Source organism: Lissotriton helveticus, chromosome 6 (genome assembly GCF_964261635.1).
Source record: "Lissotriton helveticus chromosome 6, aLisHel1.1, whole genome shotgun sequence".
NCBI lineage: Eukaryota > Metazoa > Chordata > Amphibia > Caudata > Salamandridae > Lissotriton > Lissotriton helveticus.
The window spans coordinates 2,099,703,310-2,099,718,124 of NC_136067.1; the positions used below are offsets into that span (position 1 = coordinate 2,099,703,310).

At 49.9% G+C, this 14,815-nt stretch overlaps 1 protein-coding gene across 6 annotated transcripts in view; it reads left to right on the forward strand.

Annotated features, from left to right (window-relative positions):
- Positions 1-13,517: 13,517 nt before the first annotated feature.
- LOC144764041 (uncharacterized) overlaps positions 13,518-14,815 on the forward strand; it is a 54,967-nt gene continuing 53,669 nt past the window's right edge. Inside the window, exon 1 of one of the 6 annotated variants that reach the window (XM_078650186.1) lies at positions 13,518-13,547. The gene's annotated coding sequence lies outside the window, so the exon portion shown is untranslated. Of the gene's footprint in view, positions 13,548-13,726; positions 13,792-13,897; positions 14,207-14,815 lie in introns of those variants that run through there. The other 5 variants (XM_078650185.1, XM_078650181.1, XM_078650182.1 and 2 more) reach the window with 5 other exon arrangements.

Sequence of the window (14,815 nt, forward strand, 5' to 3'; positions counted from 1 at the left end):
CATCACTAGGTGATGAGTGAGGGGTTTTTAAGAAAAAGAGTTTTCCTCTATTTTGTGAAAACCATCCACCAACACAGTGACTTGTGAATTCCCACTGGTGGTACTCCTTCATTTTTGTTTTTTCTATTATTGTATCCAGGGGTACAGGAGTACTCCCCGTTCACTCTGGTGAACATAACCCTTGCTCTCTCCATTGTTTTTGTATAGTCTCATACATATAAAAAAAAAGGAGAAAGGCAATATGGTAAACCTTTCTGATTCAGATTCAGAAGGAAACGGTGCTACGATCCCTAACTTTAATAGGGAGGATTTCCGGACTATGATCCAGAAAGAAATGAAATCCTGCCTTAGGGAGACCTTTGCCCAATTTACTCCCTACACGAGACCAATACCTCCACAAGAGGATACCTCTGATGTTTTTAATGGTGAGAAAGTTGGTGCTAAACGTACTAGAAAGAGTAACAACACTACTACCGGGACCCATGTGAGCACGGGAGGTCCTAGCACCTCTGATATTGTTGGTAGTCTTGGCAGCACAAAATTTTCGGATGGTTCTCGCACCTCAAATAATAGAGATGTCTTTTATGACACACATCATTCGGGCGCCTCCTACGGCCCAAATACCTTGGATGCCCTTAGCGGCTCATTATCACTAACTGCTCAAGACTTCCAGGAGGGCTCGGATAATGATGATGAGTTAGATCCAGACGAATACGTTCTGGATTTAGATGATGGGGATGTTGGAATTTTTGACGAGGAGGATGAAGCCCCCTCTACATCCAAGGATAGTATTTTAAATCCCTTGGAAGAGGACATGTTTTCCCCCCTAAATCTAAAGCATCCACGTTCCACACAATGGTCCCCTCAGGAGCATGTATAAAAATGTATCAAAAAATAGATTCGATTCCCCCTTGAAAGAGGAACAAGGAATATTTTAAGGGCTGAGTGTTCAAGACCCTCAATCGATGAGAAGGCATGTTATGCTCCTAATTTGGATCCTGAATTAATCAAATACCTATTTAGACTTGGTCTTGACCCTAGAAAAGGTCTTGAAAAAGCGTTTAAAGGGTGCCAAGATCGCCTATTAGACGTGCTTGGTCCATTGAGCAGAATTCTTGACTCCGCTGAGGAATGTTACCTTAAAGGTACCCAGCTTGATACTGATCTAATAAGAGGTTGGAGTCAGAGAGCCCTCATTCTCCTAGGTAATGCCAATACTAGTATCAACGCTGAAAGGCGTAGGCTCATCCTTTTTAAACTAGACCCTAAACTCACAGATATGGCTGAGAAGGAACATTCATTGAATCCAAAAGGCCTACTTTTTGGTGAAGAGCTTATAAGATCTTTAGGAAAGTACGTCTCAACTTTCACTGCTCTTGATAAGGCCCAAAAGAATATGAAGAGAGTATTCAGCAATAATGTTTTTGGAAGGGCCGGAAGAAGGGGCCTCCCTTCCGGCCGATATAACCAAAGGCCCTACCAGAGATCACGCTCCTTTGGAAGAGGCTCATACCAGAACAATTACTTCAACACCTCCAACCGCGGAAGAGGAAATTGAGCAAGAGGTGGAAGATCTCGATCATCTTTCTCATCAAACCCTCCAAGTAAGTTCCCTTCATTTACTTTCTCCTTCTTCCCCTCCAAAAGTAGGAGGCAGGCTGAAACTTTTTTCAAAAAAATGGGAGGAAATAACTCAAGATCAGTGGGTTCTGTCCACAGTAACAGGCTTTATGATAGATTTCGTTCAAACTCCGTTTCAAACCTCATTCCCGAGGGATATTCCCATCTCAATGGAGAAGGAGAAAATAGTAGAGGAAGAGATATCTTCTATGCTCCAAAAAGGAGCGATATTAGAAGTTCCCATGGATTCCCTAACCTTTGTAAGCTCTTTGTTTCTTGTCGAGAAAAAAGGAAAAGGTTGGAGACCGGTTATAAATTTGAAGGGCCTGAACAAATTTCTCGTTTACAGGCATTTCAAAATGGAAAGAATACATCTTCTGAGAGACCTTCTTCAAAAAGAAGACTGGTTAGTCAAACTAGATTTGAAGGACGCCTACTTCACTATTCCGATGGCGGAAATACATCAACCTTACCTACAATTTCTTTGGAAAAATCATCTTTATCAGTTCAGGGCTCTCCCTTCGGGCTTTCGTCCGCCCCTTGGTGTTTTACCAAGGGGCTAAGAGAACGGGGTGTTCGTCTTATTACTTACCTCGACGACATCTTAATAATGTCCCAGGACCTACCTCAGATTCACATCGACCTAGTAACGGTTATGAATCTGCTGGAAAGTCTAGGTTTCATTGTCAACAAAGAGAAGTCTATTCTAACCCCCTCCAAATCTCTGGAGTTCCTGGGTTTCACTCTAGACACTTCCAAGTGCCTTCTTCTTTTACCTCCTTCAAAAATCTCAAAGATCAAGAAAGAGATTCGTCATGTCTTAAGACAGGAAGACATCCCTTTAAGGGAACTGGCAAGACTTCTAGGTCTCTTATCTTCTTCCATCCAGGCGATCTTCCCAGGTCCTCTGAATTACCGGGCCTTACAAAGGATAAAAGGAAGGGCCTTGAGATCCGGTCTTTGGTACGAAGACCGAATCACCCTAGATTTGGAGGCCAAAACAGAATTGAACTGGTGGTTAAAAAACCTGGAAGCTTGGAATGGGAAAGCAATTTTCGGCTCAGAACCGGATTTTGTGCTGGAATCAGACGCTTCCCTTAATGGTTGGGGTGCTTGTTTCCTAGACCAGAATACGGGTGGTGTCTGGTCTCAGGAGGAGCCATCTCACCACATCAATTTCCTAGAACTTACTGCTGGCCTATACGCCCTTATGAGTTTCAAGCACTCAATTCAAGGAAGATCGGTTGTTCTGAAAATGGACAATGTTTCGGCAGTGGCCTACATCAATCGTTTGGGAGGCACGAAGTCTGCCGACCTTTGGAACCTAGCAAGGAAACTCTGGATGTTCTGTTTAGAACACAAAATTGCCCTCAGAGCGGAATACTACCCAGGGAAGTTGAACATTTCTGCCGAATGGAATTCTAGATTCCTTTCGGACTACAGCGATTGGAAACTGAATGTCGCTGTCTTCTACTCACTAAATTCTTATTGGGGTCCATTAGAGATAGACCTATTCGCGAGCCGTCTCACCTTTCAACTAGAGCGTTACTTCAGCTGGACGCCGGATCCCGGCACACAGGAAGTGAACGCATTTCTCCAAACCTGGTCAGGGATCAATGCTTATGCCTTTCCCCCATTCGCAATGATACAGAGAGTCCTGCAGAAGGTGAGGCAGGATCGATGCTCTCTAGTCTTAATAACTCCCTTCTGGCCATCACAGCGTGGTTTCCCACTGTTCTGGAACTGACCTTCGAAATTCCATTTCTGATTCCCTCCCTGAAAGATCTACTTACAGACGTAAACGGAGATCCTCACCTAATGACCCTATCAGGGAGTTTGAACCTTCTTGCCTGGAGCCTGTCAGGCGATCTAACGAAGTCTCAGGACTTTCGTCATCAGCTTCTACTCTCCTCAGAGAGTCATGGGCACCGGGAACTCACTACAGATACAACAATATCTGGAAATGCTGGCTTCGTTGGTGCATGGAGAGGGATTTGGATCCCACTCAAGCACCTATCGTTGATATAGTGAATTTCCTCGCTGAACTCTTCGACAAGGGATTGAGTTATAGATCAATCAACTGTTATAGATCAGCGATCTCTGCTGGTCATGTCCTCTTTAACGGTAAATCAATCGGTAAGAATGTGATTGTTTGTAGGGTAATGAAGAGCATCCGTTTGAAGAGGCCCCCAAGGCCGAAATGTAATACTCTCGGGTGTGAATTTGATTCTAGATCTCTTCACTTCCTGGCCAGATAATTCATTTTTGAGCAGAAAGTTTCTTTCATTTAAACTCGCAACTCTTCTTTGCCTTTTCTCCTGTCGTAGAGTTTCTGATGTTAAAGCTCTGGAGATTTCTAATAGATCTTATAATTTATTTGGAGTTGAATTTGAAGTCTATAGAAGAACCAAGACCATGTCTGATTCAATCTTCTATCCTCATTTCGATCCTTCCCCGAAACTTTGTGTGGTTGATTGTATGAAAGCGTATGATATGACAATGTCTAATCTTCGACCGCTTAATGAGAACCAACTTCTCATTTCCTTTGTTAAGCCTCATAAGGCTATTTCCTCCACTTCTATTGCCAGATGGGTTAAGTCTGCTATGTCTCTAGCTGGAATTGATATTTCCCAATTTCAAGCTCATTCTCTTAGAGGTGCCATGGCAAGTAAATCTCTTTGGTCCGGAGGTAAGTTGGATTATATCCTTAAAGCTGCGGACTGGTCTAATGCAAGTACCTTCGCAAGACATTATTTTAAACCAATTTAACATATGTCTAATGTAGTTTTACAGGGCTACCAACATGCATAATGTAGCCTCCGTTCTTGTAATGAAATTGCGATTCTCCTATTAACATGCCTAGAGAATCTAGATTTCATTAAAGACACGGAGGCTCACATTATCCCTCCCAACCCATCCCTGTTTGGTATTGGGTTTAATTTAACATGATGGTATTCATAATCTTAATGTTATGTATTTTGAATTGTTTAGAATTTATTGTTCAATTGTTCACCTGTTGAATCTGCTTACATTACTTTTTAGGATACAATTTTCATTGTCCTCTTTCTTTCAGATAACCCTTCTACTTAATCTACTTTTGACGTTTCATCATCAGGAGGTCGTTCAATTATCTTCTTCTTCTTCAATTTCACTTCTGTTTACTTGGAATCTCCTGGAATCTACTGGATCTACTTTCGCCAGATTTAAAAGAGGCTGATGGTTGCTATGTGTAATGTCTTACTGTATCTCAGTGTTCTTTTTGGAACCTTTTTATTGTGATGCGACTGGCTTGGATATGCAATTAAAAGTCATTGCATAATGTGAGCCTCCGTGTCTTTAATGAAATCTAGATTCTCTAGGCATGTTAATAGGAGAATCGCAATTCTCACCCCCATTAAACAGTAAGATTCAGAAAGTGAAGTAATCCCCAACAAACATCCTGTACAAACCAGGACACTTTTGCAGCCACTGGAACAGTTCTGCTACAAGCAATGTTTGTGGTGCGCAGTCACATGATTCCAGAGGGCCTGGGTACGACAGACTACATACATGTGCGTGTGCTACAAGCAATGTTTGTGGTGCACAGTCACATGATTCCAGGGGGCCTGGGTACGACAGAGTACATACATGTGCGTGTGCTACAAGCAATGTTTGTGGTGCACAGTCACATGATTCCAGCGGGCCTGGGTACGACAGACTACATACATGTGCGTGTGCCACAAGCAATGTTTGTGGTGCACAGTCACATAATTCCAGAGGGCCTGGGTACGACAGACTACATACATGTGCGTGTGCTACAAGCACATTTTGTGGTGCACAGTCACATGATTCCAGCGGACCTGGGTACGACAGACTACATACATGTGCGTGTGCCACAAGCAATGTTTGTGGTGCACAGTCACATGATTCCAGCGGACCTGGGTATGACAGACTACATACATGTGCGTGTGCTACAAGCAATGTTTGTGGTGCACAGTCACATGATTCCAGCGGACCTGGGTACGACAGACTACATACATGTGCGTGTGCTACAAGCAATGTTTGTGGTGCACAGTCACATGGTTCCAGCGGACCTGGGTACGACAGACGACATACATGTGCATGTGCTACAAGCAATGTTTGTGGTGCACAGTCACATGATTCCAGCGGACCTGGGTACGACAGACTACATACATGTGCGTGTGCTACAAGCAATGTTTGTGGTGCACAGTCACATGGTTCCAGCGGACCTGGGTACGACAGACGACATACATGTGCGTGTGCCACAAGCAATGTTTGTGGTGCACAGTCACATAATTCCAGAGGGCCTGGGTACGACAGACTACATACATGTGCGTGTGCTACAAGCACATTTTGTGGTGCACAGTCACATGATTCCAGCGGCCCTGGGTACGACAGACTACATACATGTGCGTGTGCCACAAGCAATGTTTGTGGTGCACAGTCACATGATTCCAGCGGACCTGGGTACGACAGACTACATACATGTGCGTGTGCTACAAGCAATGTTTGTGGTGCACAGTCACATGATTCCAGCGGACCTGGGTACGACAGACTACATACATGTGCGTGTGCTACAAGCAATGTTTGTGGTGCACAGTCACATGGTTCCAGCGGACCTGGGTACGACAGACGACATACATGTGCGTGTGCTACAAGCAATGTTTGTGGTGCACAGCCACATGATTCCAGCGGGCCTGAGTATGACAGACTACATACATGTGCGTGTGCTACAAGCAATGTTTGTGGTGCACAGTCACAGGATTCCAGCGGACCTGGGTACGACAGACTACATACATGTGCGTGTGCCACAAGCAATGTTTGTGGTGCACAGTCACATGATTCCAGCGGGCCTGGGTACGACAGACTACATACATGTGCGTGTGCTACAAGCAATGTTTGTGGTGCACAGTCACATGATTCCAGCAGGCCTGGGTACGACAGACTACATACATGTGCGTGTGCCACAAGCAATGTTTGTGGTGCACAGTCACATAATTCCAGAGGGCCTGGGTACGACAGACTACATACATGTGCGTGTGCTACAAGCACATTTTGTGGTGCACAGTCACATGATTCCAGCGGACCTGGGTACGACAGACTACATACATGTGCGTGTGCCACAAGCAATGTTTGTGGTGCACAGTCACATGATTCCAGCGGACCTGGGTACGACAGACTACATACATGTGCGTGTGCTACAAGCAATGTTTGTGGTGCACAGTCACATGATTCCAGCGGACCTGGGTACGACAGACTACATACATGTGCGTGTGCTACAAGCAATGTTTGTGGTGCACAGTCACATGGTTCCAGCGGACCTGGGTACGACAGACGACATACATGTGCGTGTGCTACAAGCAATGTTTGTGGTGCACAGTCACATGATTCCAGCGGGCCTGAGTATGACAGACTACATACATGTGCGTGTGCTACAAGCAATGTTTGTGGTGCACAGTCACAGGATTCCAGCGGACCTGGGTACGACGGACTACATACATGTGCGTGTGCTACAAGCAATGTGTGTGTGGTGCACAGTCACATGATTCCAGCGGACCTGGGTACGACAGACTACATACACGTGCGTGTGCCACAAGCAATGTTTGTGGTGCACAGTCACATGATTCCAGCGGGCCTGGGTACGACAGACTACATACATGTGCGTGTGCTACAAGCAATGTTTGTGGTGCACAGTCACATGATTCCAGTGGGCCTGAGTATGACAGACTACATACATGTGCGTGTGCCACAAGCAATGTTTGTGGTGCACAGTCACATGATTCCAACGGACCTGAGTACGACAGACTACATACATGTGGTGTGCTACAAGCAATGTTTGTGGTGCACAGTCACATGATTCCAGCGGTCCTGGGTACGACAGACTACATACATGTGTGTGTGCTACAAGCAATGTTTGTGGTGCACAGTCATATGATTCCAGCGGGCTTGAGTATGACAGACTACATACATGTGCGTGTGCTACAAGCAATGTTTGTGGTACACAGTCACATGATTCCAGCAGGCATGGGTACGACAGACTACATACATGTGCGTGTGCCACAAGCAATGTTTGTGGCTGCGCAGTCACATGATTCCAGCGGGCCTGGGTACGACAGACTACATACATGTGCCTGTGCCACAAGCAGTGCTTGTGGCTGCGCAGTCACATGATTCCAGGGGGCCTGGGTACGACAGACCACATACATGTGCATGTGCCACAAGCAATGCTTGTAGCTGCGCAGTCACATGATTCCAGCGGGCCTGGGTACGACAGACTACATACATGTGCATGTGCTACAAGCACTGTTTGTTGTTCACAGTCACATGATTCCAGCAGGCCTGGGTACGACAGACCACATACATGTGCGTGTGCCACAAGCAATGTTTGTGGTGCACAGTCACATGATTCCAGCGGGCCTGGGTACGACAGACTACATACATGTGCGTGTGCCTCAAGCAATGTTTGTGGTGCACAGTCACGTGATTCCAGCAGGCCTGGGTACGACAGACTACATACATGTGCTTGTGCTACAAGCAATGTTTGTGGTGCACAGTCACAGGATTCCAGCGGACCTGGGTACGACAGACTACATACATGTGCGTGTGCCACAAGCAATGTTTGTGGTGCACAGTCACATGATTCCAGCGGGCCTGGGTACGACAGACTACATACATGTGCGTGTGCTACAAGCAATGTTTGTGGTGCACAGTCACATGATTCCAGCGGGCCTGGGTACGACAGACTACATACATGTGCGTGTGCCACAAGCAATGTTTGTGGTGCACAGTCACATAATTCCAGAGGGCCTGGGTACGACAGACTACATACATGTGCGTGTGCTACAAGCACATTTTGTGGTTCACAGTCACATGATTCCAGCGGACCTGGGTACGACAGACTACATACATGTGCGTGTGCCACAAGCAATGTTTGTGGTGCACAGTCACATGATTCCAGCGGACCTGGGTACGACAGACTACATACATGTGCGTGTGCTACAAGCAATGTTTGTGGTGCACAGTCACATGATTCCAGCGGACCTGGGTACGACAGACTACATACATGTGCGTGTGCTACAAGCAATGTTTGTGGTGCACAGTCACATTGTTCCAGCGGACTTGGTTATGACAGACGACATACATGTGCGTGTGCTACAAGCAATGTTTGTGGAGCACAGTCACATGATTCCAGCGGTCCTGAGTATGACAGACTACATACATGTGCGTGTGCTACAAGCAATGTTTGTGGTGCACAGTCACAGGATTCCAGCGGACCTGGGTACGACGGACTACATACATGTGCGTGTGCTACAAGCAATGTGTGTGTGGTGCACAGTCACATGATTCCAGCGGACCTGGGTACGACAGACTACATACACATGCGTGTGCCACAAGCAATGTTTGTGGTGCACAGTCACATGATTTCAGCGGGCCTGGGTACGACAGACTACATACATGTGCGTGTGCTACAAGCTATGTTTGTGGTGCACAGTCACATGATTCCAGTGGGCCTGAGTATGACAGACTACATACATGTGCGTGTGCCACAAGCAATGTTTGTGGTGCACAGTCACATGATTCCAACGGACCTGAGTACGACAGACTACATACATGTGGTGTGCTACAAGCAATGTTTGTGGTGCACAGTCACATGATTCCAGCGGTCCTGGGTACGACAGACTACATACATGTGTGTGTGCTACAAGCAATGTTTGTGGTGCACAGTCATATGATTCCAGCGGGCTTGAGTATGACAGACTACATACATGTGCGTGTGCTACAAGCAATGTTTGTGGTACACAGTCACATGATTCCAGCAGGCATGGGTACGACAGACTACATACATGTGCGTGTGCCACAAGCAATGTTTGTGGCTGCGCAGTCACATGATTCCAGCGGGCCTGGGTACGACAGACTACATACATGTGCCTGTGCCACAAGCAGTGCTTGTGGCTGCGCAGTCACATGATTCCAGGGGGCCTGGGTACGACAGACCACATACATGTGCATGTGCCACAAGCAATGCTTGTAGCTGCGCAGTCACATGATTCCAGCGGGCCTGGGTACGACAGACTACATACATGTGCATGTGCTACAAGCACTGTTTGTGGTTCACAGTCACATGATTCCAGCGGGCCTGGGTACGACAGACCACATACATGTGCGTGTGCCACAAGCAATGTTTGTGGTGCACAGTCACATGATTCCAGCGGGCCTGGGTACGACAAACTACATACATGTGCGTGTGCCTCAAGCAATGTTTGTGGTGCACAGTCACGTGATTCCAGCAGGCCTGGGTACAACAGACTACATACATGTGCGTGTTCCACAAGCAATGTTTGTGGTGCACAGTCACATGATTCCAGCGGGCCTGGGTACGACAGACTACATACATGTGCGTGTGCCTCAAGCAATGTTTGTGGTGCACAGTCACGTGATTCCAGCAGGCCTGGGTACGACAGACTACATACATGTGCGTGTTCCACAAGCAATGTTTGTGGTGCACAGTCACATGATTCCAGTGGGCCTGGGTACAACAGACTACATACATGTGCGTGTGCCACAAGCAATGTTTGTGGCTGCGCAGTCACATGATTCCAGCGTCCTGGGTACGACAGACCACATACATGTGCGTGTGCTACAAGCAATGTTTGTGGCTGCGCAGTCACATGATTCCAGCGTCCTGGGTACGACAGACTACATACATGTGCGTGTGCCACAAGCAATGTTTGTGGCTGCGCAGTCACATGATTCCAGCGTCCTGGGTACGACAGACTACATACATGTGCGTGTGCTACAAGCAATGTTTGTGGTGCACAGTCACATGATTCCAGTGGGCCTGAGTATGACAGACTACATACATGTGCGTGTGCCACAAGCAATGTTTGTGGTGCACAGTCACATGATTCCAACGGACCTGAGTACGACAGACTACATACATGTGGTGTGCTACAAGCAATGTTTGTGGTGCACAGTCACATGATTCCAGCGGTCCTGGGTACGACAGACTACATACATGTGTGTGTGCTACAAGCAATGTTTGTGGTGCACAGTCATATGATTCCAGCGGGCTTGAGTATGACAGACTACATACATGTGCGTGTGCTACAAGCAATGTTTGTGGTACACAGTCACATGATTCCAGCAGGCATGGGTACGACAGACTACATACATGTGCGTGTGCCACAAGCAATGTTTGTGGCTGAGCAGTCACATGATTCCAGCGGGCCTGGGTACGACAGACTACATACATGTGCCTGTGCCACAAGCAGTGCTTGTGGCTGCGCAGTCACATGATTCCAGGGGGCCTGGGTACGACAGACCACATACATGTGCATGTGCCACAAGCAATGCTTGTAGCTGCGCAGTCACATGATTCCAGCGGGCCTGGGTACGACAGACTACATACATGTGCATGTGCTACAAGCACTGTTTGTGGTTCACAGTCACATGATTCCAGCGGGCCTGGGTACGACAGACCACATACATGTGCGTGTGCCACAAGCAATGTTTGTGGTGCACAGTCACATGATTCCAGCGGGCCTGGGTACGACAGACTACATACATGTGCGTGTGCCTCAAGCAATGTTTGTGGTGCACAGTCACGTGATTCCAGCAGGCCTGGGTACGACAGACTACATACATGTGCGTGTTCCACAAGCAATGTTTGTGGTGCACAGTCACATGATTCCAGCGGGCCTGGGTACGACAGACTACATACATGTGCGTGTGCCTCAAGCAATGTTTGTGGTGCACAGTCACGTGATTCCAGCAGGCCTGGGTACGACAGACTACATACATGTGCGTGTGCCACAAGCAATGTTTGTGGTGCACAGTCACATGATTCCTGCGGGCCTGGGTACGACAGACTACATACATGTGCGTGTGCCACAAGCAATGTTTGTGGCTGCGCAGTCACATGATTCCAGCGTCCTGGGTACGACAGACTACATACATGTGCGTGTGCTACAAGCAATGTTTGTGGCTGCGCAGTCACATGATTCCAGCGGGCCTGGGTACGACAGACTACATACATGTGCGTGTGCCACAAGCAATGTTTGTGGTGCAGAGTCACATGATTCCTACGGGCCTGGGTACGACAGACTACATACATGTGCCTGTGCCACAAGCAATGTTTGTGGCTGCGCAGTCACATGATTCCAGCGTCCTGGGTACGACAGACTACATACATGTGCGTGTGCTACAAGCAATGTTTGTGGCTGCGCAGTCACATGATTCCAGCGTCCTGGGTACGACAGACTACATACATGTGCGTGTGCCACAAGCAATGTTTGTGGCTGCACAGTCACATGATTCCAGCGGGCCTGAGTACCACAGACTACATACATGTGCGTGTGCCACAAGCAATGTTTGTGGCTGCGCAGTCACATGATTCCAGCGTCCTGGGTACGACAGACTACATACATGTGCGTGTGCCGCAAGCAATGTTTGTGGTGCACAGTCACATGATTCCAGCGTCCTGGGTACCACAGACTACATACATGTGCGTGTTCCACAAGCAATGTTTGTGGTGATATCAGGGAAAGCATCAGTAAAAGCAGCCACCAGACCATGAAACACCACAGACAGCCCAACCCTGCCCTGGGCCCAGCCCCGCCCCCTGGCACCGCCGGAGCCCAAGGAGCCAGCCCGACCCACAGCAGGAAGCCCCGCCACATCCGGGGGATTATTAACTGTTAAACTGCCGCCAGGAACACGTTCACTTGTCTGGCTTGAACTCGCCTATCACATGGGAAATGTAATGCTTAATTTAAGCCGGTGGTTTCCATTTTCTCAGCACCTGCACTTAATCAACACCGGCGCTTTTCATGAGCACCAGTTCAGATACTCATTCATGGCAGGCAGGGGCAGATGCGTGATTCGCCCAGAATCACACCAGTGTGAGCTGAAGCCGGGACTCGAACCTGCTTCCCCAGCTCCGGGGTCGCTGCTCTGGTCTCTCCCCCTCTTTATGGTTAGTAGTTCGCTCTGTTTTGGGGGGTCCCGGAGAAATGGGCTGGTGCACGCAGCCTTCTGACAAATTAAACACTGCCCTATATAGAGGGACCATGACCCCCAACAGTGTGTGGCAAGTGGGGGCCGGCCCCAAACCTGGAAGAAACGGCCCCCGTCTGGCTTCAGGAGTCTGTCCTCGGGCCCTAACCCCGACCCTGGCCGAGGGCAGGGTAGCGCCTCGAAGGCAGCGCCGTCACAGGCAGCGCTATAGCGCCCCAGGGGCCCCCGAACAGCGGAAGTGCACAGCAGAGGTGTGCCATCAACCCGCGCCCCCGACACTAGTCCCCGTGCCCCCCCCCCCCCCCCCGCCCCCCCAAGGATAAACCCCAATACTTCCTACGCCCATGGCTGCCAGAATAGGTCACCAGCATAATGCTATAGCGCTGACATGACCCGGAGGCGCCGCAGCGCTTTACAAGAGGAAGATTTGGTTCGAGAAGGAAGGGGTGTCAGGTCCGAGGGACGAGAGCCGGAGGCTGGATGTGTCAAGAGGGGAGGGGGCTGGGAGATACAGTATAGCGCCCCCCCCCCCCCCCCCCCGTGTGTGAGGGGCAGAGACTGGTCTGGACTGTGCAACGGGTGGGGGAGGTAGAGATAAGTATAACAGACCCCCCAGGAATGAGTGTGAGAGGGGAGAGACGGGGGGGGGGCAGGACAGAGCCTGGCAGGAGGAGAGCTCCAGGGGGGGGAGGGAGAGGCCCCCCAGACTGCTCAAACAAGCAGCCCACAGCAGGACTCGGACACCGGCCACTCGGGCATTGCCCTATGCCCGCGTTACCAATCCGACGCTGATTGGAGGGTGCTGTGTGGCTGCCCCCTCTGACGCAATTCTGACCACCTCACCAGTGAGGGCGGGGCGAGCACAGTCAGTCATATGCCCTGGAGTTATTTTCATCCCAGAGTGCTGAGAGGTGAGCGCGCCGTGTGATCTGCGGCAGGTGAGCGCGCCGTGTGATCTGCGGCAGGTGAGCGCGCCGTGTGATCTGCGGCAGGTGAGCGCGCCCCTGTGATCTGCTGCAGGTGAGCGCGCCGTGTGATCTGCGGCAGGTGGGCGCGCCGTGTGATCTGCTGCAGGTGAGCGCGCCCTGTGATCTGCGGCAGGTGAGCGCGCCGTGTGATCTGCGGCAGGTGAGCGCGCCGTGTGATCTGCGGCAGGTGAGCGCGCCGTGTGATCTGCGGCAGGTGAGCGCGCCGTGTGATCTGCGGCAGGTGGGCGCGCCGTGTGATCTGCTGCAGGTGAGCGTGCCGTGTGATCTGCGGCAGGTGAGCGCGCCGTGTGATCTGCTGCAGGTGAGCGCGCCTTGTGATCCGCGGCAGGTGAGCGCGCCGTGTGATCTGCTGCAGGTGAGCGCGCCGTGTGATCTGCGGCAGGTGAGCGCGCCGTGTGATCTGCGGCAGGTGAGCGCGCCGTGTGATCTGCGGCAGGTGAGCGCGCCCCTGTGATCTGCTGCAGGTGAGCGCGCCGTGTGATCTGCGGCAGGTGAGCGCGCCGTGTGATCTGCTGCAGTTGAGCGCGCCGTGTGATCTACGGCAGGTGAACGCGTCGCGCGCTCCGTGTGATCTGCGGCAGGTGAGCTGTCAACGTGGTTGGGATGGAGGGGGCTGGAGCCGGGGAAGGTACTGAGTCAGGATGTTTTGGTCCCTCTTTCTGTAATTGTGGCGTAAGGGCCTGAGCTGTGGACTGTTGTGCTGGGAGGCCAGGTTGGAGTCTCGGCGTCTGTCCCACATCCTGTGATTTTGGGCAGATCCCTTACTGGCCCAGGCCAGAGCTGCAAACACTTAAATGTAGCTGTAGGCGCTGTACGAGCACTTTCTATAGCACTTTAAGCTGGGCCAGCGGTGCAGATGAATACAATGCGATCAGCTGCCTGGGCGCCTGTGGCCTCCCATCGTGGACGATGAGGATGTGACTTTGCTGGGACTCGCTGGCTATGGAGCCCTCTCCCTGGACTCTCGGACTTGGACCTGTGTGCTCCCGCCATTTTCTTTTTATGACTCGCTTCTTCCTCTCCCTTCCTCCTCCGCCATGTTAGCGATCTCTGCCCCCCCCCCCCCTCTCTGTCCCAGCGACCTTTCTCTTGCCTCTGACACACTCCTCGCTGTCTTATCTGCCTCCCTCTCTCGTTTGTCTCACTTTCCTCCCCTTCTCTCTCCCTCTCTTTGTACATTTGCAATTTTT